This window comes from Sebastes umbrosus, chromosome 13, assembly GCF_015220745.1.
Source record: "Sebastes umbrosus isolate fSebUmb1 chromosome 13, fSebUmb1.pri, whole genome shotgun sequence".
NCBI lineage: Eukaryota > Metazoa > Chordata > Actinopteri > Perciformes > Sebastidae > Sebastes > Sebastes umbrosus.
In genome coordinates this window covers 29,183,407-29,205,051 of record NC_051281.1, presented here as the reverse complement: position 1 = coordinate 29,205,051, position 21,645 = coordinate 29,183,407, and the positions used below count along the sequence as shown (strand labels likewise).

The 21,645-nt window shown below is 40.9% G+C and overlaps 1 pseudogene; it reads left to right on the top strand.

The window, feature by feature from the left end:
* LOC119499915 overlaps positions 1-21,645 on the top strand; it is a 92,717-nt pseudogene that overhangs the window by 60,408 nt on the left and 10,664 nt on the right.

Below are 21,645 nucleotides of genomic sequence, written 5' to 3'. Positions count from 1 at the left end.
TCCTTTCCTCCTTGTGATGTAATTGAATTTCACATCCCTGAATTGAGCTCTTGCCCTTGAGGAACAGAGAGGAGGACGTAATTACGTTTCTGTTTGGCTGCAAATGATTCTACTAATTCGATATGGACTTTTTTTTTTTCATACAGTCAACAGCATGGGTGTTTTGACGGGGCGGTTCTGGAAAGCAGCCAGTGTAGAGACTGTCAGAGGACAATTGGACAAAGACACAAGCTTGAGCCCAGTTTTATCAGTGTGGATTTTGGCAGCTATCCTTAGTGAGATTTAACACATTTGTACTTTCAGTGACATAACTTCTGTTTTACATCTGGAGCAGTTGTAGTTGTTGAAAAACCGTAGCTGTCTTATACCCCTTTCACACCAGTGACCAAGGCTGGACCAAGGTTATCTGATCCGGGTTTAACCCTCCTTTTGTAAATTCAAACCAAAGCAGTCAACCCGTGTTGAACCCTGGTCAGGACAATTCAGATACGACCTGGGTCACAACCCGGGAGTAAAGCATACCAGTTAGCTCAGGTGTTACAAATGGGCAGGGAGGATTACAGAGAGAGGAGATGATCGTGGCATCATCAATGTGTGCAAAAATGTAAAATGTCACAGAATGATGCATGTTTTTGGGATACAGTGTACATATAGTACACAAGGCATTTTTAGCTTTATAACATTTTCAACTATGTTGTATGTATGGAGCTGTAATGTATGCAGAAACATACAGACAACATCTACATCTATCTACAGTACTCATTTATCATATATTAGACTACATTGTGCTATCTAATATGATAATATAGGCTACATTTACAAAAGGATTAGAAACTTCTGAAGACTGAAGTGTATATTTCCCTCACTCCACCATTCCAACAAAGATTTGCTTCATATAGTAAACCTACTAAAGTTTCTAAATGTGGCAACTGTTGGATAATGTAAGAGCTTGTCCAAACATAATGAAATGAGACTATATTTCATTTAGTTTGCTAATTGCTTGATAATGTAATGAACTGGGACTGGGTAACTCTATGACAGATTGAACAGGCTACAGATGGATCTTTTAGCATATTAATTTGGAAAGATAAAAAGTAAAAAATGGTAATGTTGCAAATAGAAAACGTGCAAACAAGCTTTAAAAACAGATGGCATACAGCTGGCAGTACCGTGAGATGGTCGGCTTATTATTAACGCGGTTTGTTTCTATGTAACGTAACGGCGGATGCCTCTCTCATTCAGCAGCCTTGTTGTGTTCGTTTAACGTTACACTACGTTGTCCTTCACCGTCCCGTCATCTACAGCTTTTTTCTTCCTCTCCATGGACTGTCAGGACAATTTATAAACTAATTATTTCATATGAAACAAAACTAATAATAAAATAACATAAATTATAGTATTAGTAATAATTACTAATTACTATTAATTGTCCTTTCATTGTTTGTTCACAGTAAAATATTAACTAATTTTAATTAACTATCAATTTGCCATTTATTAATGATGGTTATTATAAAGTGTTACCAACATTGGTAGTAAAATTAACTTGATTGACAATGATTATGGTCACTTTTGAATAGCTTTTGGATTGAATTTTGGGTGACATAAGGTATTATGTCAAATATATGGGGTGTAGCCTACAATATGCACATCGTCTCAAGCAGAGGACAGACTAACTCAAGAGCTATTGATACTGATGTTGTAAGTATTAAAAATGCTGGTACGTTATCTTGCACGCAGGTCCTCAACACCCACAACGGTTCAAAGTCTGGTTAGGAATTAATGTCCGATCCGATGCTGCTTCATCTATCTTCTGCTTATAATCAGTGCCAAGTGAACACTGAGGAGAGAGACAGAGAGAGAGAGAGAGAGAGACAGAGAGAGAGAGAGACGGAGAGAGAGAGAGAGAGAGAGAGAGAGAGAGAGCGAGAGAGCTAGAGAGAGAGGATGGGTGTTAAGTGTTGGCGCTAGCCCCGGTTCTTGCATAACTCACTGATAATTAGGGTTTTACTGCTGCCAAGTCTTAACCATTGCTATGCAGGTATTTGCAGGACATTTGAGTTGGACTACGGGAACTTAGAGTAGAAGAGATTCCTAGAAATAGACCAAAAAGACACATGTTTGATGGACATAAACTGGTGTAATCGGCTTACAAGGGTTAGGATTAGTGTTTTCCTAAAGAACCACGTTATTTGGAGATACACACACAGACACACTATTCGAGTGTTTTTCACTTCATTTCTTGCTCCTCCTGTCTCTCTCCTCTACTCCTCCAACCCCTCCTTGATCATCACATTCACTTCTTTCCTCCTCTCTTCCTAGTTCTGCTTCTCCTCATCCTCATCCTTCCTCTTCCATCTCCTTTGTCTCCCGCTGCCCTCTTCTTTTTCCTCCCTCTACCACTCCCGTTTCCTCCTCCTCATCCGTCTCCTCCTCTCCCTTTCTCTACTGTTTCCCCAGTCTTGTTAGCAGTGGTCACGCACACTTGCCTCCCTGATTAACTAACAACCCAAAAGGATGTTGCGTCGAACAGTGTCTGCTCTCCCCGAGAGAGGCATCGATTTGCTGGCAGGCGGTAACCACACAGACGGCTGGCACATCGAAATGAGCCTGAGAGCACAAACTGGAAAAAATGAATGGCTGCCGGGAGAAGAAAAAAAACACTATTTTCAAATTATTAGGAAGCAAGAGAAGAACACTGTGTATTTGGCCCGATGACCACACACACACACACAAAAACTTAACTGTGATTTTTGAATACTCCGTGTTTAAATGAGGGAAGACGGTGGAAATAGGCTCAAGGTGATGAAGCTGAGGGGTCTTAAACACTTCCCTAATGAGTTTCTAGACTTATGACAGAGACACAGAGAGAGGACATCTGTTCTTTTGGGAACTGAATACATTTTGAACATTGCAGTGTGTGTGTGTGTGTGTGTGTGTGTGTGTGTATATCTGTGCACAAAGTGCTTCCTCAGTGAAAGTGTTGATTAACATTCAAGCTGACTCACTGCATCGCTTTTGAAGGTAGAGGGTCATATAGACCATTTATTACACAATGAGGAATTCAGAGGAAACAGTCTCCCATGGACAGATTTTACCCGGATTTTCTATACATTTTCTATTTTCAACTAGTCTATTTTATCTTCTTTGCCCTTTTCCGGTAAATAATTAGGGCCCGAGTACCGTCAACGTCGGGCCAGCAAAGGCCCTATTGAGACTGTAGGGATTATTATTATTATTCATGAAATTAATTGCCTTTTTGAGGGCCTTAGCATGCTCAAAAAGTTGTTAAACTTGGCACACTTATCAGACGCGGTGAAAAATTTGATATTTTATGAGTCTCAGGCTTGTGTGTTGCAAAATGACTCGCTAGCGCCCCCTAGACAGTTGGAAAATTTGAGCCCCTTGCTCCGGTTTCACCTACATGTATGAAATTTGGCAGACAGATGTAACATGTGGAGACACACAAAAAAGCCTCTGGGAGGTATGCCCAAAACTAAACAGGAAGTCAGCCATTTTGAATTTAATGTGCGATTTTTGTCCATTTTGAGCGTTTTATAGGGCGTGTACTTTAATGAACTCCTCCAATCAGATCAACTTGAAATTTGGTCAGGACCATCTTAAGACCTTAAAGGGACTGTTTGTAAGAATCAGAAATGCTTGTTAACAGCGACACCTGTGGCCGTTAAGTCAACGAAAGTCAGCATCGGGCTCGCGCTTGCTCGCTCTACATAGACATGAATGAGCATCGCTCAAAACAGTGAGGCGACACACGTCAGCTAAAACCACAATATCACTCTATATTTCACCTGCTTGGCAGTAATGTTAGCTGACCAGACGAAAGTCTCTCCATTAATCACTGCTGATCCTACAGTGTGTTCCAATCCACGTACTTCCAGAAGTACACTTCAATGTAGTGCACTTTGTGCACTCTGTACTAACTTGAGTAGTGCGTAAATTTCAGCGGGGTAGGGTCGTCTCAAATGGAATACTCTGCGGCGCACTGACCGGAAATGACGATTGCAACATTTGACCACGGCTCCCTACCCGCCAAAATATCTTCTGAAAAAAATGAAAGCAGAGTGGAAATAACGTTTCCAACGTCGTCGCCTAGGCCTACGATGTGTCCTCCTGTTGGCTGAAAATGCACCGGTATGTTTACGTATTGTATTGTTTTATTCTGTTATCTACGTATGTTCGAATAGTGGTCGTGGCTCCGCCCCTTCCGCTACGTCGCCAAGATGGCGACAGTTGAGTGTGGAAAGTGTCCAGCGTTCCACACTCAACGATTTGACCGTTTTGAGTACAACATCCGGGTACTTTGAGTGCACTGCATTTTGCTGTACTTCTCAGTGTGAACGCACTTATGCACTCAAAGTAGTAAGTGTAAGTACAGAAGTACGCGGATTGGAACACACTGCTAGTGTTGGCTTTTCCTGTTTCAGCCTCCCGACCGCGGTCGGAGGGAGACACTGGCACCCGGTCGGAGACGATAACGTTTCTCTCTGCGGAGACCCGTCATTTCACAAGACAGGGAAAACCTCTGTTGGTCTGGAGGAGCTGCAGCAGTTATTTCTGCACAAACGTCCACTGTACATTCACTAGATATTCTCAGAACTAAACTAACTCTTCTGCAGTGTGTAGTGTGCGTGAATACACGTGAGGTGGAGCGAGCTGAGTGAAGGCAGGCAGAGGAGCAGAGGAGCAGAGTACAGCAGAGACTCCGGCCCTGGAGACCAAAGCTACGGTCTCCCCAGCAAACTACGACCGTGGCCAACACTGTTTTGCAAGACGGGCTTCACTAGATAGAACTTTGTGGTTTTGGTGCTTCCGTGTAGTTTGTGTTGGAGTCTGAGTCTGAACAGCGTAGCCACACGCGAGCGCGCATGGGACACCGACCTGGGTGATTTATACGTGTAAGAAGTTACAAACAGTCCCTTTAACGGTGAAAAGTTATTCAAATGGTGAGTTTTCACTGAACGACCTGACCGTGGCGTGGTGGCCATTTTGAGCCATTCACCATGAAACAGGAAGTTGTTGTAACTCCACTGTACATAGTCCGATCTGCCCCAAATTTCTCAGGCATAATAAGGGTCCAGTCCTGAGGACATTTACATGCAAATATGTACTCTTAGGGAATATGGGGAATATGGGACCTTTAAGAATTTAGGCCATTTCTGGATTCTCTGTTTGCCATGGAGGCATGCGAGAAAAACAAAAGTTTTCTTCAAGAATTCAAGGTAACACGGGGTGAGTAATTTATATACAAATGAGGGAAGTATTCCTTTAAAGAGTTTTGCGTAATTATTCTTGTTTCTGAATATGCAACCGTTTCAGTGGGAGCTGTTTGATTTTGGAACAAATCGCTATATCTAATCACTACAACTAATTTTCTAGTAATGGTGAGTCTGTATGATAGTACGATCCACTTTAAAGTACAACAGTATTATGAGAAAATGTTACACGTGGCTTTGAAGTTGCAAAACGATGACATGGTTTTCCCTGATCACAGGCATACTGTAGTCACAAGTTTAGAACTTATAGTAAACCATGTCAAGAGTGAAATTTCTCTCAGTAAATAAAGGAAATAAATATTCTACTAACTCAACATTAGGAGTCAGATGATATCTGCCTATAATCAATATGTTAATTAGGCATAACTTGGAGTTGTATGTGTTCTTGAGGTGGGCTTTATACCGGATTAAAAAAAGCCTCACAAATCTAGACTAAACCCATGGCAGTTTATGGGTCAGTGGTGCTCAGACAGCAGGGTTGAGCTCTGAACTCAGAGGCTTTCTTGGAATGTAGATGGTCACACACACACACACACACACACACACACACGCAAACGCACACACACACACACACACACACACACACACACACACACGCACACACACACACACACACACGCACACACGCACACACACACACACACACAGAGGCTTTTAGATCCAAGAGCCAATTATCATCAAGGTCACAACCTCTATATCACTGGATATATGGGCTCAGATGTAAGCTTGAAGAAAGAAAGAAAGAAAAGAGAGACCTTTTAGTTTACTTTTCTATCACATATTATGGCTTTGAATTCAAGAAAGTATCAGTTTGACTCTTCTGACAACTAGCAATTGTTGAATTCTGAACAAAGCACTGAGCTACTTACTCTCACCAGGGTGGGATTATGGTTGTCAAAGGCAGATCTGTAGAGCATGGGTGGCCAACTAGTTACGCCTGGGACACACAGGGATCGTCAGGAGCGCGTGGCGGTTGCGTGGCGTGATGACTGCGTGATTCACGTGTTGGGTGTTCACAGCAGCAGCTGCGTTTCTGCTGCTGCAGCTGCTGCTGTCAGCCCTTTCTTTCTACATAGAGTTTGCCTTTTAATGGCCATTTAATTTCATTATAAATATAATTTATATTTATTTTAGACAGAGAAAGGTTAAGAAATGTGTGGTAATTTGTAAATAATAGTAATAATTGACAATTAAAATTCCGTACTATATTCATTCATGGAGCTCTCCAAGTCACTGCATGTTCTACATCACTGTCCAGCACATATTTCAGAATAAAAGCCTCGTGTTAACAAATGAAGGAATTCTGTCCACAGAAAAAACGCTTAAGGACTTTTAATTTGAAATGAAAGAAGGAAGTGTTGATTTAAAAAAAAGTCTTTACTTGATTTTCATCTCTGTAACATTTTCTACAGATAGACATCGAAACTGTAGTAATGTAGCTGGTATTATGTCAATATACTGTCAATAGATCACTTTCACTGTCTGTTGTTGCTGTGAAACGCGCGCGGCACGCGTCAAAAATAGGCGAGACGAGATTCTCTAGAAGAGACGGAGCTGAGACGCGCGTGTGATGTGCGTGAGACGTGCGTGAGACGTGAGACGTCACGCAGCAGTGTGGCTGCTCTAACCTGTTAACACGGACGCTGAAATAAAAAACAGCAGGTAACGCAGCCGCCACGCGCTCCTGTCGTTCCCGGTGTGTCCCAGGCTTTAGACACTGACGACAAGAAAATAGTTCGTACACCTTTTAGGAATGACAGCATCCACATATAGCCTACTCGCCTGCAGCTGCACACACACATGCACTCAAACACTCACACACATCTGTTTGCATGTGTGGGTGTGTGATTTACTTGGTCTTTCTGATTGGGTCAATACATGTCATCCGCCTAGGAGGAGGGTCAGGGGACCCTATTGGCTCCCTATTGGCCAGTACATGAAGAGCCAGTGTCTCTTTTTATGCCAGACCTGATGACTCACAATATTCAAGAGTCAAGCCCTGACGTCTGTCTACCATTTCGTATATATGTATATATATAACATACTGTGCCTCCGTTGACATGTGCAACATATCTCGAATCATGCCTGAACCATCTTGAAAAGAGGATATCTTTAACTGATGAAATGATCTCACGCAGACAGTTCACCTCAAAACTGTAAATATCCTTCCCTATGCTTGTACTCTCATGTGACTAAAGCATGGCTTTAGAGCTTTTAACTGCTCATCTTTTTTATAATTATTATATAGTCTCACGGTGCATTCATGGTATTGATAGACATATAAGCTGTTTTAGCATGTGATTTCAGCTCATCACCCTGCATTCTTGAAATCATTGTAAAAGCACTCACACTCTCAGTTTGGCTCTGGGCTCTCCAGATGGGTCGGAGGCCTGGTGCAGCATTTGGAGATCCAGCTCAACCCTGTGTGTGAGAGAGAGAGAGAGAGTTTGTACGTGAGAGAGAAGACAATTGAGAAAGAGGTGGCGTTAAGACAGAGAGGAGGGAAACTCTGCGTGACAGTCTCCGAGACAGAGCGAGACAGAGGGACAGCATATGTGTGTGAGTGTGTGTGGGCAGTCATGTGTTACACTCCCAGGCTGACTAGTACCATCTGCCTTGTATCAGGGGTCTGTCTGGGACTGCCCTCTCCACTCTTTAATTCCTCCTTTCCTACTTTCTTTTTTTTCAGCTCTTTTCCCCCTTTCTTATATCTATTGTGCTGCCCCTTTTCATGTGACTGTAGTTCAGGCTGAAGAAGTGATGCATCGTAAGAAATGAAATGTTTAAATATGTATTAATGCCTGGCAAGAATGCAACGTCACTCCATGTCTGTGGATCAGTGAGCTCTAACCAGAATGAATAAAAGAAAAAAAAGGCCACCACTCAAAGATGCGACAAGAGACTCCGAGATAGGAGGAGGAGGAAGGGAAAGAAAGAAGGAGATAAATGTGTCAAAGGAAATCAGAATCTGAGAGTTTGAGAGAAAAAGAGTGGGAAGGCGACAAAGACAAAGAAGGAAGAGGGGGGGGGGGGGGAAGAGAGGAAGAAGATGAAAGCTCTCTGTAGTTCAAACCAACTCCTAGCTTGGCCTCAAATCTCCTGTTACCATGGTGATTTAACTGCCGATATGCTGTCCCCCGAGACCCTGTCCTGAAAACACAGAGGGAGAGGGAGAAAGAGAGAGAGAGTAACACAAGGACAGACAGAAGGGCAAAAAACAGCACAGGTGTGCTAGACAAGGACTGCAATTAAATGCAGCTAAAATACCCTCCAACCCGTTCAGGAAACCTTCATGCATCCAGCCAGGCTTAAATGGAGCCTTCAAAAGGTTCTTATTTAAGGAGGACCTATTATGCTTTTATGCTTTTGCCCTTTCCTTTAGTTTTTTGTGCATGTAAAAGGTCTGCAAAGTTACAAAAGCCCAAAGTCCACGCTAAAGGGAGTTACTCTCCCCCACAGAAACACTGCTTCTGAATTGCCTGATTGAAGTCCCACCTTTTTCTTCTGTAACGTGGTGATGTCACCAAGTTACACATTTGTATAACATCTGCCTAGCAGCTAGTTTGGCACGCCCCTCAATCAAAGCTAGTTAGAGTGGAGGGAGCTGGTGCGGAGTCCGAAGAGTTTGGTTCATTTGACCAATCACAACAGTGGACCAGCTGACCAATCAGAGCAGACTGAGCTTTTCGGGAGGGGAGTCGTGCTGGAACTCAAACGGAGCGTTTCAGACAGAGGGTGAAAAGAGGTGCTGTAGCACAGACAGTATGAGAAAAATACAGTGTTTTTTTAACATTAAAAGCATGCAAACATGTTCTAGTAGAAACCCAAAATACAAGTATGCAGCTGAAAATAAGCAGAATATGTCCTCTATAACAATTGATCAAATGACTACTGTACGGGTAATGAGGAAGGTGTCCCTACTATGAACTTAAAGAGAATCATTACCCAACCCTGCAGCTCCCCTCAGCTCTATGGAGTGATTTAGCATCTTTCAGCTCATTGTTTTTTGTTTGACGGACCGCAACTTTACTATTTCGGTTCACTGCACTCATCCACCTTGTTTGTTTTTTGTTTTCAAGAAAAACTCTCTGATAAACTCACTTGCACAGCACCAAACAGCAGACAAACAAGCAACTAACGTGCGAACATGGTGGAGCATTTAGCTGCTAAAAAGGGAGTTGGTGGGGACCAAACTAGAGCTAAACAGTGAGTGAACAAAACACGAATGAACTGATGTTTCTCCGTACAGCCGATTAGATTATTATTAGGTCATTAAATGGGCGTTATCAGTGGCTATAAGCCCCATAGATGTGGGTCAGAAGGGACCTGCTACACCCACTAGTAGGTTTTATCGATTCACATGAGCAATCACCGAAAGAAGGAATAAAAGAAGATGACAGCAACGTCTAGCATTCATAATAATTATCACAGGATACAAAAGTGGAAGTCAGGCACTGTAGGGCGCTGTAGTATATACAGCCTGAAACTCCATATGAGGTGGAGAATGGGGAGGGGGGGGGGGGGGGGGGGGGGGGGGCTTTCCTGGATGAAAGTCTTGTGTTTGTTGAACACATCCACCTCCCCTCCCTCCCGCCCAACGTGAACTATCTTGCACTTTATTACGTCAGTGTTGCTCTGAGCGTCTAGCAATGCCGCGGGTGGGTTTACGTTGGAATTAAAGTGTGCCTCCGTGCGTCGGTATCAGATGCCGAGGGTCAATGACCAAGTATTTGACGAGTTGGGAGTGAGAATGGGATAAAATAAGCAGCTGTTTGCTAACACGTTACTCATATCAGCGCAAGATGATAATATGTCAATGGTGTGTTTACGGGTTGTTGTGCTGTCACCAAGTGGCCAAAATCAATGCATGCAGATTTAAATGATTATCTAGGTCATGTAAGAAAAGCAATCCTGTGCGGTATACATAAAAAAAAAAGATTTTGTTTTTTGAACGTTGATGGCATATAGCGTTACACAAGTGAACTCCCGATATGAATTATTAACCCCCCCAAAAAAGATCACATATTTAACGTTTTTTTCACCTAAAAAAAAAAACAAACAAAATATATATATATATATATATATATATATTTGCCTTGTTTGTAATACACACTGGTGTTGATATTGTTTTCTCTTGATATTCTTAAAATATCTTTTATGTATGTTCAACATTGTCATCCTGTCTATCAGAGTGGAGCAATAAAGGAACTGAAAATATAGTTGAAACACTTATAATCCTGTAATTTTTCATCATGTTATGGTTTTTTTAATTTTGCATTAACTTGTGTTTTTCTGCATACAAGACACATCGTGTTTATTAGCCTATACATGATTGCATTGTACAGTATGTGCAGGTATAATCATACAAGTATGCATGATTAATGCAACTGGGAAAACATGGCATCAATATAGTATCTTCTATTCAACTAAATGATTTTAAAATGTCACATAACTACAGCATAAAACTGACTACTGAAATAAAGATTAATCAATACTAACTGTTCTCTCTCTCTCTCTCTCTCTCTCCACAGCTGTATCATTCATGAGACACAGCCCGTCAGCCTTTGGATTTGCCGTGAGTTCCACCTCCCTTCTCCCCCTCCATTTGCATTGATCAATTAGTCATAACTTTGGTCTCTGTGATTTATTAATGAATTCTTTTGCTAAAGTGTCATTGGTCCCTTTGTCTCCAAGGTAACAGGGAGGAGAAACTCTGGTTGAATGTCAAAATGCCCTTTGTGTGTGCTACACCTGTCTGCTGGCTTTCCCCAAAATCAAGCTTCTTAAGTGTAATTACCAAGTAAAAATTAATTCATCCACACCCCTAGGCCAGTGAAGGAAAATGTGATTAGCATAATGTGATTAGAATATTATAAACCATAATCTGCAGTGTTAGCTCTCTCTCTTTATGAAAGATTGGGTTTAATTAGCATGTGCTTGGCTATCTATGGCTGTTTTATTAAAGTAGCAAGAAGACAACAAGGGGTTAGATCACAGCAGCTGATCGCCGCTAGCTTTAGCTGCTATGTTGAAAGTTGATATTTTCCTTTCTAGCTTTTACAGGTACGTTATGTGACTCGAAAGTTAAACGACAATGCAGATAAGACTTTCTTTATTAGTCTTCTCTGAGAGAGGATTACTGACTAATGCAGCACAGAGTCATGTTGATAATGGTTATCGCATCGATTCCCCTTGCGGCAATAAAACATCAGCAGTCTCTCGGTCATGCGATGCATTTTAAAGCAGTTTCTGTATGTTTCATACCATATCAAAGCATTCATTGGATCTTTTAAAACCACCGAGACATCTGAATTGATACACAACTGAAGTGCCCATAAGATCAAGTGTCTTTATATTGTTTTGTTCAAGTTAACGTTATTAAAAGGAAAATTTGCCACCTTTTATGTGGACGTTCAATCAGTGTTGATGCTAAATGTAGTCGATTGAAGCGATGGATTCCTCAGTGCTGTGCTGTATTGACCGAGTTCTCCTGCTTGTGGAGCCATGCCGGCAGTGCCTACGTGTACCAGGATGCATTGTGCATGAGCTTCTGACGTCTGGAGGTTCCTCGCCGGCCATATCCTCTTGCACGACTAATGCAGCCGCGGCCTTGGCCTCTCTTCGCTGCATTTCTTTGGCCGTATAATGATGGCCGTATAATGAGTCCTAAAACCCAGAAATGAGTTTGCATTTTTACACTTCCGGTTCCCTCGTTTCGAAATCAATGTTTTTTTTAATGAGTTTTTAGTTAGATGCCTGAAATGAGGTCTGTGTTTAATACAAATTTTAATTTTAACATTTTGTTCTATGATAATAAAATATGCGGGTACATATCCAGCCCAGTATCACGGCAAAGCATGTAACAGACCCGCCTGTCCATCGGACGAAAGCGTGTCGGTGTCACGTTTTGTGTTATGACGTGAGGGTTGTCACATGACGTTTGTCACATGTTTTTTCTGTACTCCGTACAAAGCTCCGAGCTAGTGACGTAGTATAAAAAGATTTAGAAAGACCTTATGGTGGGTGGGTCCAACAAACACAGGACTTTCAACCAGGAGGCCGGTGTTCGAGACAGGGGTTTTATAAGTTACAACGTTTTGTCACGTGTTTTGTAGTGTTTTACTTAGTTTACGTACTTATTTTAGCCCAACCATGACGGTTTTCTTTATCCTAACTAAGTGTTTTTCTTGCCTAAACATTGTTGCCCCCCGCTGGTACTGCATGTTATTACAGGCATGTAATATTCACGTCTCTGCAATGCAAAACTTGGCACCAACATGTACAGGTGGGTCTATTACACGCTTGGGCATGATATCGGATTGAAATATCCCATTCGTGAATTTTGAAGCCTTTATATGTCTTAAAAAAGGCGGTTGCTAACAAGCGGCTAAATGAGACTACAAAACGTCATCGCGCCGACTTGCAGAGAGAACAAGGAAGTCCAATTTTTTTTCCATTTTTTGCTTTATTTAAACAATGTAACTGACAACAGGTTTAGGAAGTTCTGTTTTTGAGCAGCATCTTGATCATGCATGGAACACTAGGAATCCAAGCTGAAATAGCAGCCTTACATCCAACGACATCGCTGTCACGTCAAATGACAGCGCTGGATGCAAGAAGAACTGAATATAGCACGCACTGAGGAATTTATTGCTTCAATCAACTACATTTACCATCAACACTGATTGTACATCCACATAAAAGGTGGCGACTTTTTCCTTAAAGTGTACTTTCCAAGTTATATTATATTTTTATTTTATTTTCAATTTGAGATAATCCTCATCATGCTGGTGAAATGTCACGCTGTATCTTTATTTCCAACACCACAGATAAGATTGCGATACTTCTAACATACTGTATGCCAAAACACATTTGATACATTTGAGTGTGGTGGCGCATGTATTTTCAGAAGCATGTCAGCAGCATTGATACTTGTATCATGTAATATATGCCATATTATTTTGAAAACTAATACAGAATATTGTGTGTACCGATTTTGGTTGTATATAACAACTTATGAAGCTGCTTTTTGCTTCATGCTCTTTGTCATTACAATGCTGCAGCTATTGTTATAAGTTAGACATAACCACTGTAATAACTCACAATTTAAGACCCTTTTTGTTCTCTTCCTTTGTTGCTGGGTTTCTGTTCCTGCTGAAGTTCGATGCCACGCTGGATGTCCTGTCATCTTTCATTGTCCTCTGGCGCTACAGCAATGCAGCAGCTGTGCACTCTGCACACAGAGAGTATATGTGAGTACCGAACAGCGTGCTGAGTTCAATTAACGTTTGATTAATGATGAATCTATGTGGTCTGATGCAACTTTCTCTTCTCCACCTGCATTAAAGCGACAGAGTTCATGTTTCCTACAAATCACCGATCTTTAATTATTTCTATAAAGATGCAACCAGATCTAGTTTTGCGATGTTTTCTGATGCTGTCACATGTTTACGTCAGAGATGGTATTATTTTCAGTATTGTTGGCTTTAATGCTTGGTTTCACTGGTAAAGACACCGTAGTACGGCATACCGGTGAGTCCTGGCCCACTATGAACACGGCCCAAGCCAAAGATTAAAATGTATGTTATTTAAAAAAATGTGCCACAAATCAATTAATTTCCTTTCATTTCCTGAATCAACTAAGGTTAACGCTATTCATTCCCATTAAGTCGACACTTAATTTCCAAGATCTTTTTTTTTATGATTAAGTTAAGTCATACTTGTTTTAAAAAATATTAAAAAGCATTAATGTTTTTTGTAAATGGAATATAATTTATCACTCTGTTGCTAAAATGGAATTACATTTGGAGAAGAGCACATGATGACTTGTTTAGGACTCAAAACTCAAAGTTTAGGACTTGGGACTTGACTCGGGACTTGAGGGACGTAATTGTGACTTGCAAAACAATGACTTGGTGCCACCTCTTTATTCTTCTGAGAAATAAACTACTTACCGGTTTCATTCTGAAAGCTGAGAAACAGAAAAGGTGGGGGAAAAAAAAAGGTTTTGTGTTTTCGCAAGGTCGAAGCATTGCATTGTCTACATGCCCACACTTAATCCTTGTGTTTCCATATTGTCTAATAGAAATAAAATATCTGTCATTTTAAAATAAATGAATAAATAAAAATACTCCCAGTAGAAAAGCATTTCAGGGGGCATGTTGGATGGCTGAATAACTCAGAGCTTTCAGCCATTGGGATATTGTCTTATTGCTGGTACTGCTGGTACCTTTGAGGGTGTGCAGTCTTGTCTTGTTGGGCATACCCAGCTGGGCGGATTAAATACTTTTTAAGGGAACTCTATTTCTTCATTTGAGGTTGAGAGGGAGTGGAGCAATGTATTCCTCATTGAACAAGGTCAATTACTGTACAGTATGTCACTGGCTAAACAGAAACCTGTTAATGCAGCTAAGCTGAGCCCATTGAGTGGCTGTCATGTGGCACCGAGACGTTCGTCTTACAACAGCACCTCTGCTTCACTCGGGAGTCACAGAGGATAAAAGACCAAGCTGCCACTCTACCATTCGTTAACACACACACACACACACACACACACACACACACACACACACATACACACCTGAATGTACAAAATCATGAGCACATACAAAAGATTTTCACTTCACTTCTTATTATGTACTTAATATGTAGTCAAACATTTACAAACCCACGCAACACATGTATGCATACACACTAAGAGTGGGACATTTCATATATGCGCCCTATTTGCTGTAAACAGACAGAGCGTGGATGTTTAAAGAGAACAGGTGGGTCTATTCCACGCTTTGGCGTGATATCGGGTTGAAATATCCCATTCGTGAATTTTGAAGCTTTTATGTCTTAAAAAAGGCGATTGCTAACAAGTGGCTAAATGAGACTACAAAACGTCATCACGCCGACTCGTCCTCCTTTACAGCCTTATTGTGTATACTCGCGCTCATGCAACCGTGGTGTAGTTTGTTTATAGCCTGACATTAACTTTTGACCTTTGCATTCACATGTAATGTAATTTTGAGTACAGCTCCATGTGCAGTCGTGTTGACGCACCAGTTTTCTTGTTAATGCATGCCAATTTTACCACATTTAATAGCTGGAGTGCGATTGAATCTAAACTGAGTAATTTTCTTGTGCGTCTTGTAGAAGAGCATTTCTCAAACATATGAATCGTGAATTGTGACAGTTCCGCTGTGACCGACCACCATCCGAATCAGTAAAGGATGAACACCACCTCACTGCACCTGTCAGATACTGCTTCTCTGTTCGGTAGTGAGATAGATGGGACAGAGGTATTGTGATTCGGGTCCAGCAGATGTGTCAGAGGAAGTGAGACTGTAAATCATCAAGCAATGGAGAGGTGTTGAATAACCAAATATCTTACTGTATTCCATTGCTGCCAGTGGGGAGTATGCATATGCAAGCATCCCGTAGCCCCACCCCTCAAAAAAAAAACGTATTATCCCCCGTATTGATTTAATTTAACAAACATCATAAAGGGCCGCCTCGAGCGCTCTGATGGAAGTCTGCAACTTGTTTATTCTGGTAGCACACAGTGCCCCAAATACACTGTAAACAGCCTTCTGACATCCAGAAATTGCTTGGCTTTGAGATGAGATGCATGTATTGTCACTCAAATCAGACCAAAGAGGTCTTTCAGTATTACAACAGTTTCTGCTATAACATTATCCATCATGCACTGTGTCGACACCGTGTCATGTGTATTCTCATACAACGGTTCGTATGGTATCTTCCTATCCTTTCTTTATTTGTTTTCCTACGAATGTCCAGCAACACGTTTCAATTTACGCTCCTAATATGCACACAGACTTTTCAAAAATAAACTTCTGTCATCACATGAAAATAATACCTTAGATTTAGGCAATAAAACGACTTAGGCTGAGGAGAAGATCGAGTTGGTTAGGGCTAGGCAAAAAACCCACTTAGTTTAGGAAAAGATCGTGGTTTGTTACCTTGGAGTTGTTAATGGCTGAATTTGTTTATTTTTTGTTCAACTGTTCCTTTAATATTTCATAGAGGCTGGTAAAAACCTTTCCTTGTTTGTCAGACTGCCTAAGGCCACTGCCAGTATCATTCCAAACTGTTTATGTCAGGATACTTTGAACATTTGTTTGTGTCTTCGCTGCAGCAGGAAAGAAATTACAATTTATCCTGATTCAAATGCAAGAGAGAGAACCAAGAACTGTGGAGTGTGACAGTGTGACTGCTCTCGAGGCAGCTTCTTCACCTAGCTTCCTCATGGCAGGTTTAGCAAATAGATCACGCTCGCTGAAGCTAACTCCTTAAACTCTGCTCTCCGTCTGTCTGTCCGTCTCTCTGCAGAGCATGTGTAGTTCTCGGGGTTGTGTTCGTTCTCTCCTCCTTGTGCATCGTTGGAAAGGCCATCCATGATCTGGCTACCAGGGTGCCCCCGGAAGTGGTAAGACACACACACACACACACACTCTTTGTAGGAATTTTGTTCATTTTGAAAAATATTTTAGGTAAAGGAGAGATCCAGGTCCATGCTAACACAAGAACTGTGTGATATTTATGTAGTAATTATTGGCATTGGTGTGGTGTGTCTCACTACAAAACAGAGGCTTAATACCACCAGTTTAATTGCCCGTGCCCATACTTAAAGTTATCTTAATTATTATTTGATTATTGTTTTTAGAACTTTATTGATTCATAAACAATAAATAATCTGTAATAAAACAGGTACTCTGGCAAATAATCGGCGCTCTGGCGGAAAAAAAGGATCCTTTCATTCAGGCCAAATGGGGATGCTGAACATCTGATTATGCTTGGTTCCTCCCAATAAATAATGATATATAGCCTATTTAAGTATAGTTTCAGCCAATTAATAATAATACTGTTATTGCCGTTGATGAAAAGGAAGTCATGTGCTTTCAATCAGTCTCGTTAGTGTGCGAGAATAAATCACCATGTGGACTAAGTTGCACTATCCAAATTTGCGGGACCATTGGAGCAGCATCTTGGCAACAACATTAAGCTACTGTTTCAAAGTCAAAGAATACATTTATTGATCAGAGCACTCACATACGAACGTAGCACTGGTGGAGCGCTAAATATTTTTTTGTTTCAGTACTCTGGACAGCGCCGCACCTACATACCACCCTCTACAATCAATAAACAGCGCTGTCCCCTCATGGCGGAGGGCCGGGGAAAATGGATGGAACACATCCAATAATAAAATGAATTCTTATGAAGAAGAAGAAGAAGAGCGTTTCAGCTCTTTTGTCTGGTGTGGAAAATGGAAGCAAATTTCACAAATGACAATATGAATCAATGAGCAAGAAAAAAAAAACTAAAACATGATTCAACGGTTAATCACCGATAGGCAAGACTTGACCAATCAGATTTGACTATGTAAATTCTTAGTCGGGGACACCCCTGCTATGGGTCGTCCTTCAAAAAGGCTAAATTTACACTTGCCATAATGCGACTAAATAGTACCTTCATTACACCCATTCTCCCAAATGCCCACACAATCTCCACACCTGAAGTTTTTAAAACTGGCTTTCTGTTCTAAGTTTTAAGTGTGAAGCCCCAACCAAAAACATAATATATAATATTTTTTCAAACTTTACCACACTCTTCCAGAGCATAAGTAGACCTCATACAACTGTTTTCACTGGCTGCGTAGTCCCCTTTGTGACAGGTAAACTGAATTGCATGTGTAAAATCAGTATAGTGTTAAATGTAAATTGTTTAAACTGAATATCAGACTGTAAATCACATGTATTTAAAAAGGGGGAATCCTCTGATTTCTGTTTACGTAAGTGATGCCTCATGGCTTTGGATTGCAGGGGGCAACATTTTGCGTTTGGCAGTTCTCCTCAGGGCGGCGATTATTTATTCATTAAGTGCTGTTTAATTCAAGGTTAAAACGTTGTTTTCAGGGATTGCAAATGCCGTGACAGTGCAGCAGTTTAAACCTCACCTTGGGCTTTGTGGTTTTCCACAGTATTTTATGAAAAAGAACACGCGTCATTAGCTGCTCTTATAGCTGTTCTTCCAACAATATTAAACAATGTGTTCATAAGAAAAGTGGCAAACACAGGTGCTTGTGTGTGTGGGGGAGTTTATGGCACATATAACATTATGTGAACACATGTTCACATGCATACCACACACAAGCTGGCATAATGATTGAACATTTACAAGAGTTCCATATGTGCTCAATTTGAGTCAATACATACACATACAGTACATGTACACACACAGAGCAAGCACACACATCATTCATTGTTGTGAGCGAGGTATCTTTTTATAGCCCTCTGCTGTAGCTGCTCTGACGTCAGAGTTTCTGTCTCCCTCCACCTGACTATTGTTCCCTTTCTCTCTTCGACACAGACATGCATGCACACACACACACACACACACACTTTCTTTTTAATGTCAACACTTCACTCTCCCCCCCACCTCTCTCTGGAGGTGTTAAGACTATGAATAAGGTCCCAAAAATAGTCTCATCTTTCTGTTGCTGGGGCGCGGCCCAACTCTTCCATAGTCACACTGTTTAGGGAGTGCCCATCGTATCTTTTTCCAGATTTGTGCTTTGAACCCTCCTATTTGGTTTGTAAATGATTTAACCTTCGCCATCTGTCCGTTTCACTAACCCGTGAAGCCATGAGAGATTTTTACACTCCAAAAACTCATAGTTCCCCCTTTAAGTTCCCCTAGTTTCAAAGCTCTAAGATGCACTTCTTGATTTTGTTATGGAGCCCAGCAATGCTCACAATCCCCAAAATATATTCAAATTTCACTGTTGATTTTTTTTAAACACAACACAGTTCACACTTACATTTTCAAACAGCCTTGAGCTGAGAGGAAATTTGAGACTTGAGGGACTATTGGGCCCTTTATCAAAGTCAGGGGGGCGTACCTTACCCTGTGGAGTTTCTTGTAAAGACATGAAAATGTAATATCCTTGTACTTGAGGCATAACAAATTGAAACTGTTCCTTCCTCATGAACCATATGCAAAGCTGATTTTTAAAAATATATTCAAACCTGCATTGTTTGTATCCATGTTGACATCAGCTAGCAGTCTTCCTTGTTTTCTTTAGTGTACGTTTCTTGGTGCGGTACTACCAATAGGGATGTCCCGATTCGATCTCAAAGATCGATATCGGGGCCAATCAAAGCATTTTTAACCGATCAGTATCAGTTATATTGACCTGTATTGAGTTTTGTTTTACATCATCTGTAAAATGCAGCATGAGACCATTTATTTTTGTTATTTACCTAATTTGTGTTTTTGTTAGATTAGAATGCGCCCCTTCACAACTACATGGCCGTGGTGCTCCGCCATGTTTCTACAGTAGCCCAGAACGGACAAACCAAACACTGGCTCTAGAGAGAACCTTTAGTGTTTTTTCGTTACCTGAAGGCCAATGTAGTTCTCCTACATGTGCTTGTGGAACTGCTGTAAACGCGAGAGTGCAAAACAGTGGTAGCGCCATCCCCTGTCCGACTTCCGTTGCTCTTAAAGTAGGATGGCCTCGGCGCCTCACGTTACCGCAGTCTTGGAAAGGGAAGGGTGAGCGGAGGGGTACTCAGTTGGTTGCAATCTGTAACGACACCACTAGATGCCACCAAATCCAAAATGGTTGCAGGCATTTTTTTTTTACTTAATGCTATGCATAGCTTTTTTTTTTTAAATTGTTATTCAAATTGAATAGCTTTAATGTTCTTGAAATGTGCACTGGGCAGCTGTATTATCTAGGACAGGGGTCAGCAACCTTTACTATCAAAAGAGCCATTTTGGGCCGAAAAATAAAACCCCATCTCTCTGCAGCCGCAAAACATTTGAGCATTGTGATGAAGGTAACACAGCTTAAGTATATAGTATATAAGTCTCATGCAGTAAGGGCCAAAGTGCAAATGTATGATGGAGTTTTAGGGCCACATTGAGGGAAAACAAATCTGAGATTTCCATAATAAAGTCATAAATTTACCAGAAAAAATTCGTAATGTTATGAGAATAAAGTCATAACTTTACAAGAAAAAAAGAAAATAACACGTAAAATTATTACTTTATAATATTATGACTTTATTCTCATAATACTCTGACTTTTTTTCTTGTAAACCTATGATTTTATTTCATTCACCCCGCATTCTGTCTGAACAATTGGATTCACTTAGTAAGTCAATTATCTGAATACTAAAAGCTATAATTGACACACTCATACAGCAAAAAATGATAACTGCTGTATCCAAAGAGTTTTGACAATAAATTCAACAAAGTGAGAAACTTTTAGATTAAGAGTAGATAGTGAGGAGAAAACACAAAGACAAAGAGTGTTGGCGTTTATGTGGATACAATGAGATTTAAAGGAAGGATGAATACTCTGATGTGAGACTCTATAAATATCCATACCAGACAAACCAAGTGTGTTGTTATTTTTGATCATTTTTAAGTGCATGTTTGATGGTGGGAAAAATGAGTCATCGAGGCCCCTTTGACCTAAAAATCAAAAGCCAAGAGACTGGAAGCTGGTAGAGAAGCAGGTTGAGGGCAGCGGAGATTCTGCAGACTGTGTTTGATGCTCCAGTGCCATTATGTTAATAGAAACTGGGGGGTGTGAGGTCTCAGAGGAGCTTCCTGACACAAGCAAGAGCCTATTACCACTGTCTGTCTCTTTGACACTTCCCTCTCTTTCTTCACCATCCCGCTCCCTTTTTTTGTACCGTGTCTGCTCTTTCAATCTGGGCTCCAACACACTCTGTCTTAACCTACGACTGATTGATTATCCGTTTGCTTAAGAGTAATCTGTCCTTTTATGTAGAATACTTTCACGGGCTACTAGCTTGGCAATACTTTGTAGATGCAATTGTTTTAAAGGATGGACTCACCTCACTCTCTGTCACACGTCACACGTCACACGCGCGTCTTAGCTGCGTCTCTTCTAGAGAATAGAGGTCTCGCCTATTTTTGCTGCGTGCCACGCGCGTCTCACAACAACAACAGACAGTGAAGGTGATCTATTGACAGTATATTGACATCATACCTGCTACATTACTACAGTTTCAATGTATATCGAATATGTTACGGAGATGAAAAAAAAGTAAAGACTTATTTTTAAATCAACACTTCCTGCTTTCATTTGAAATAAAAGCCCTCAAGCGTTTTTTCTGTGGACAGAATTCCTTCATTTGTTAACACAAGGCTTTTATTCTGAAATATGTGCCGGACAGTGTTCTAGAACATGCAGTGACTTGAAGAGCTCCATGAATGAATATAGTACAGAGTTTTAATTGTGGATTATTACTATTATTTACAAATTACCAAACATTTCTTAACCTTTCTCTGTCAAAAATAGATATAAATG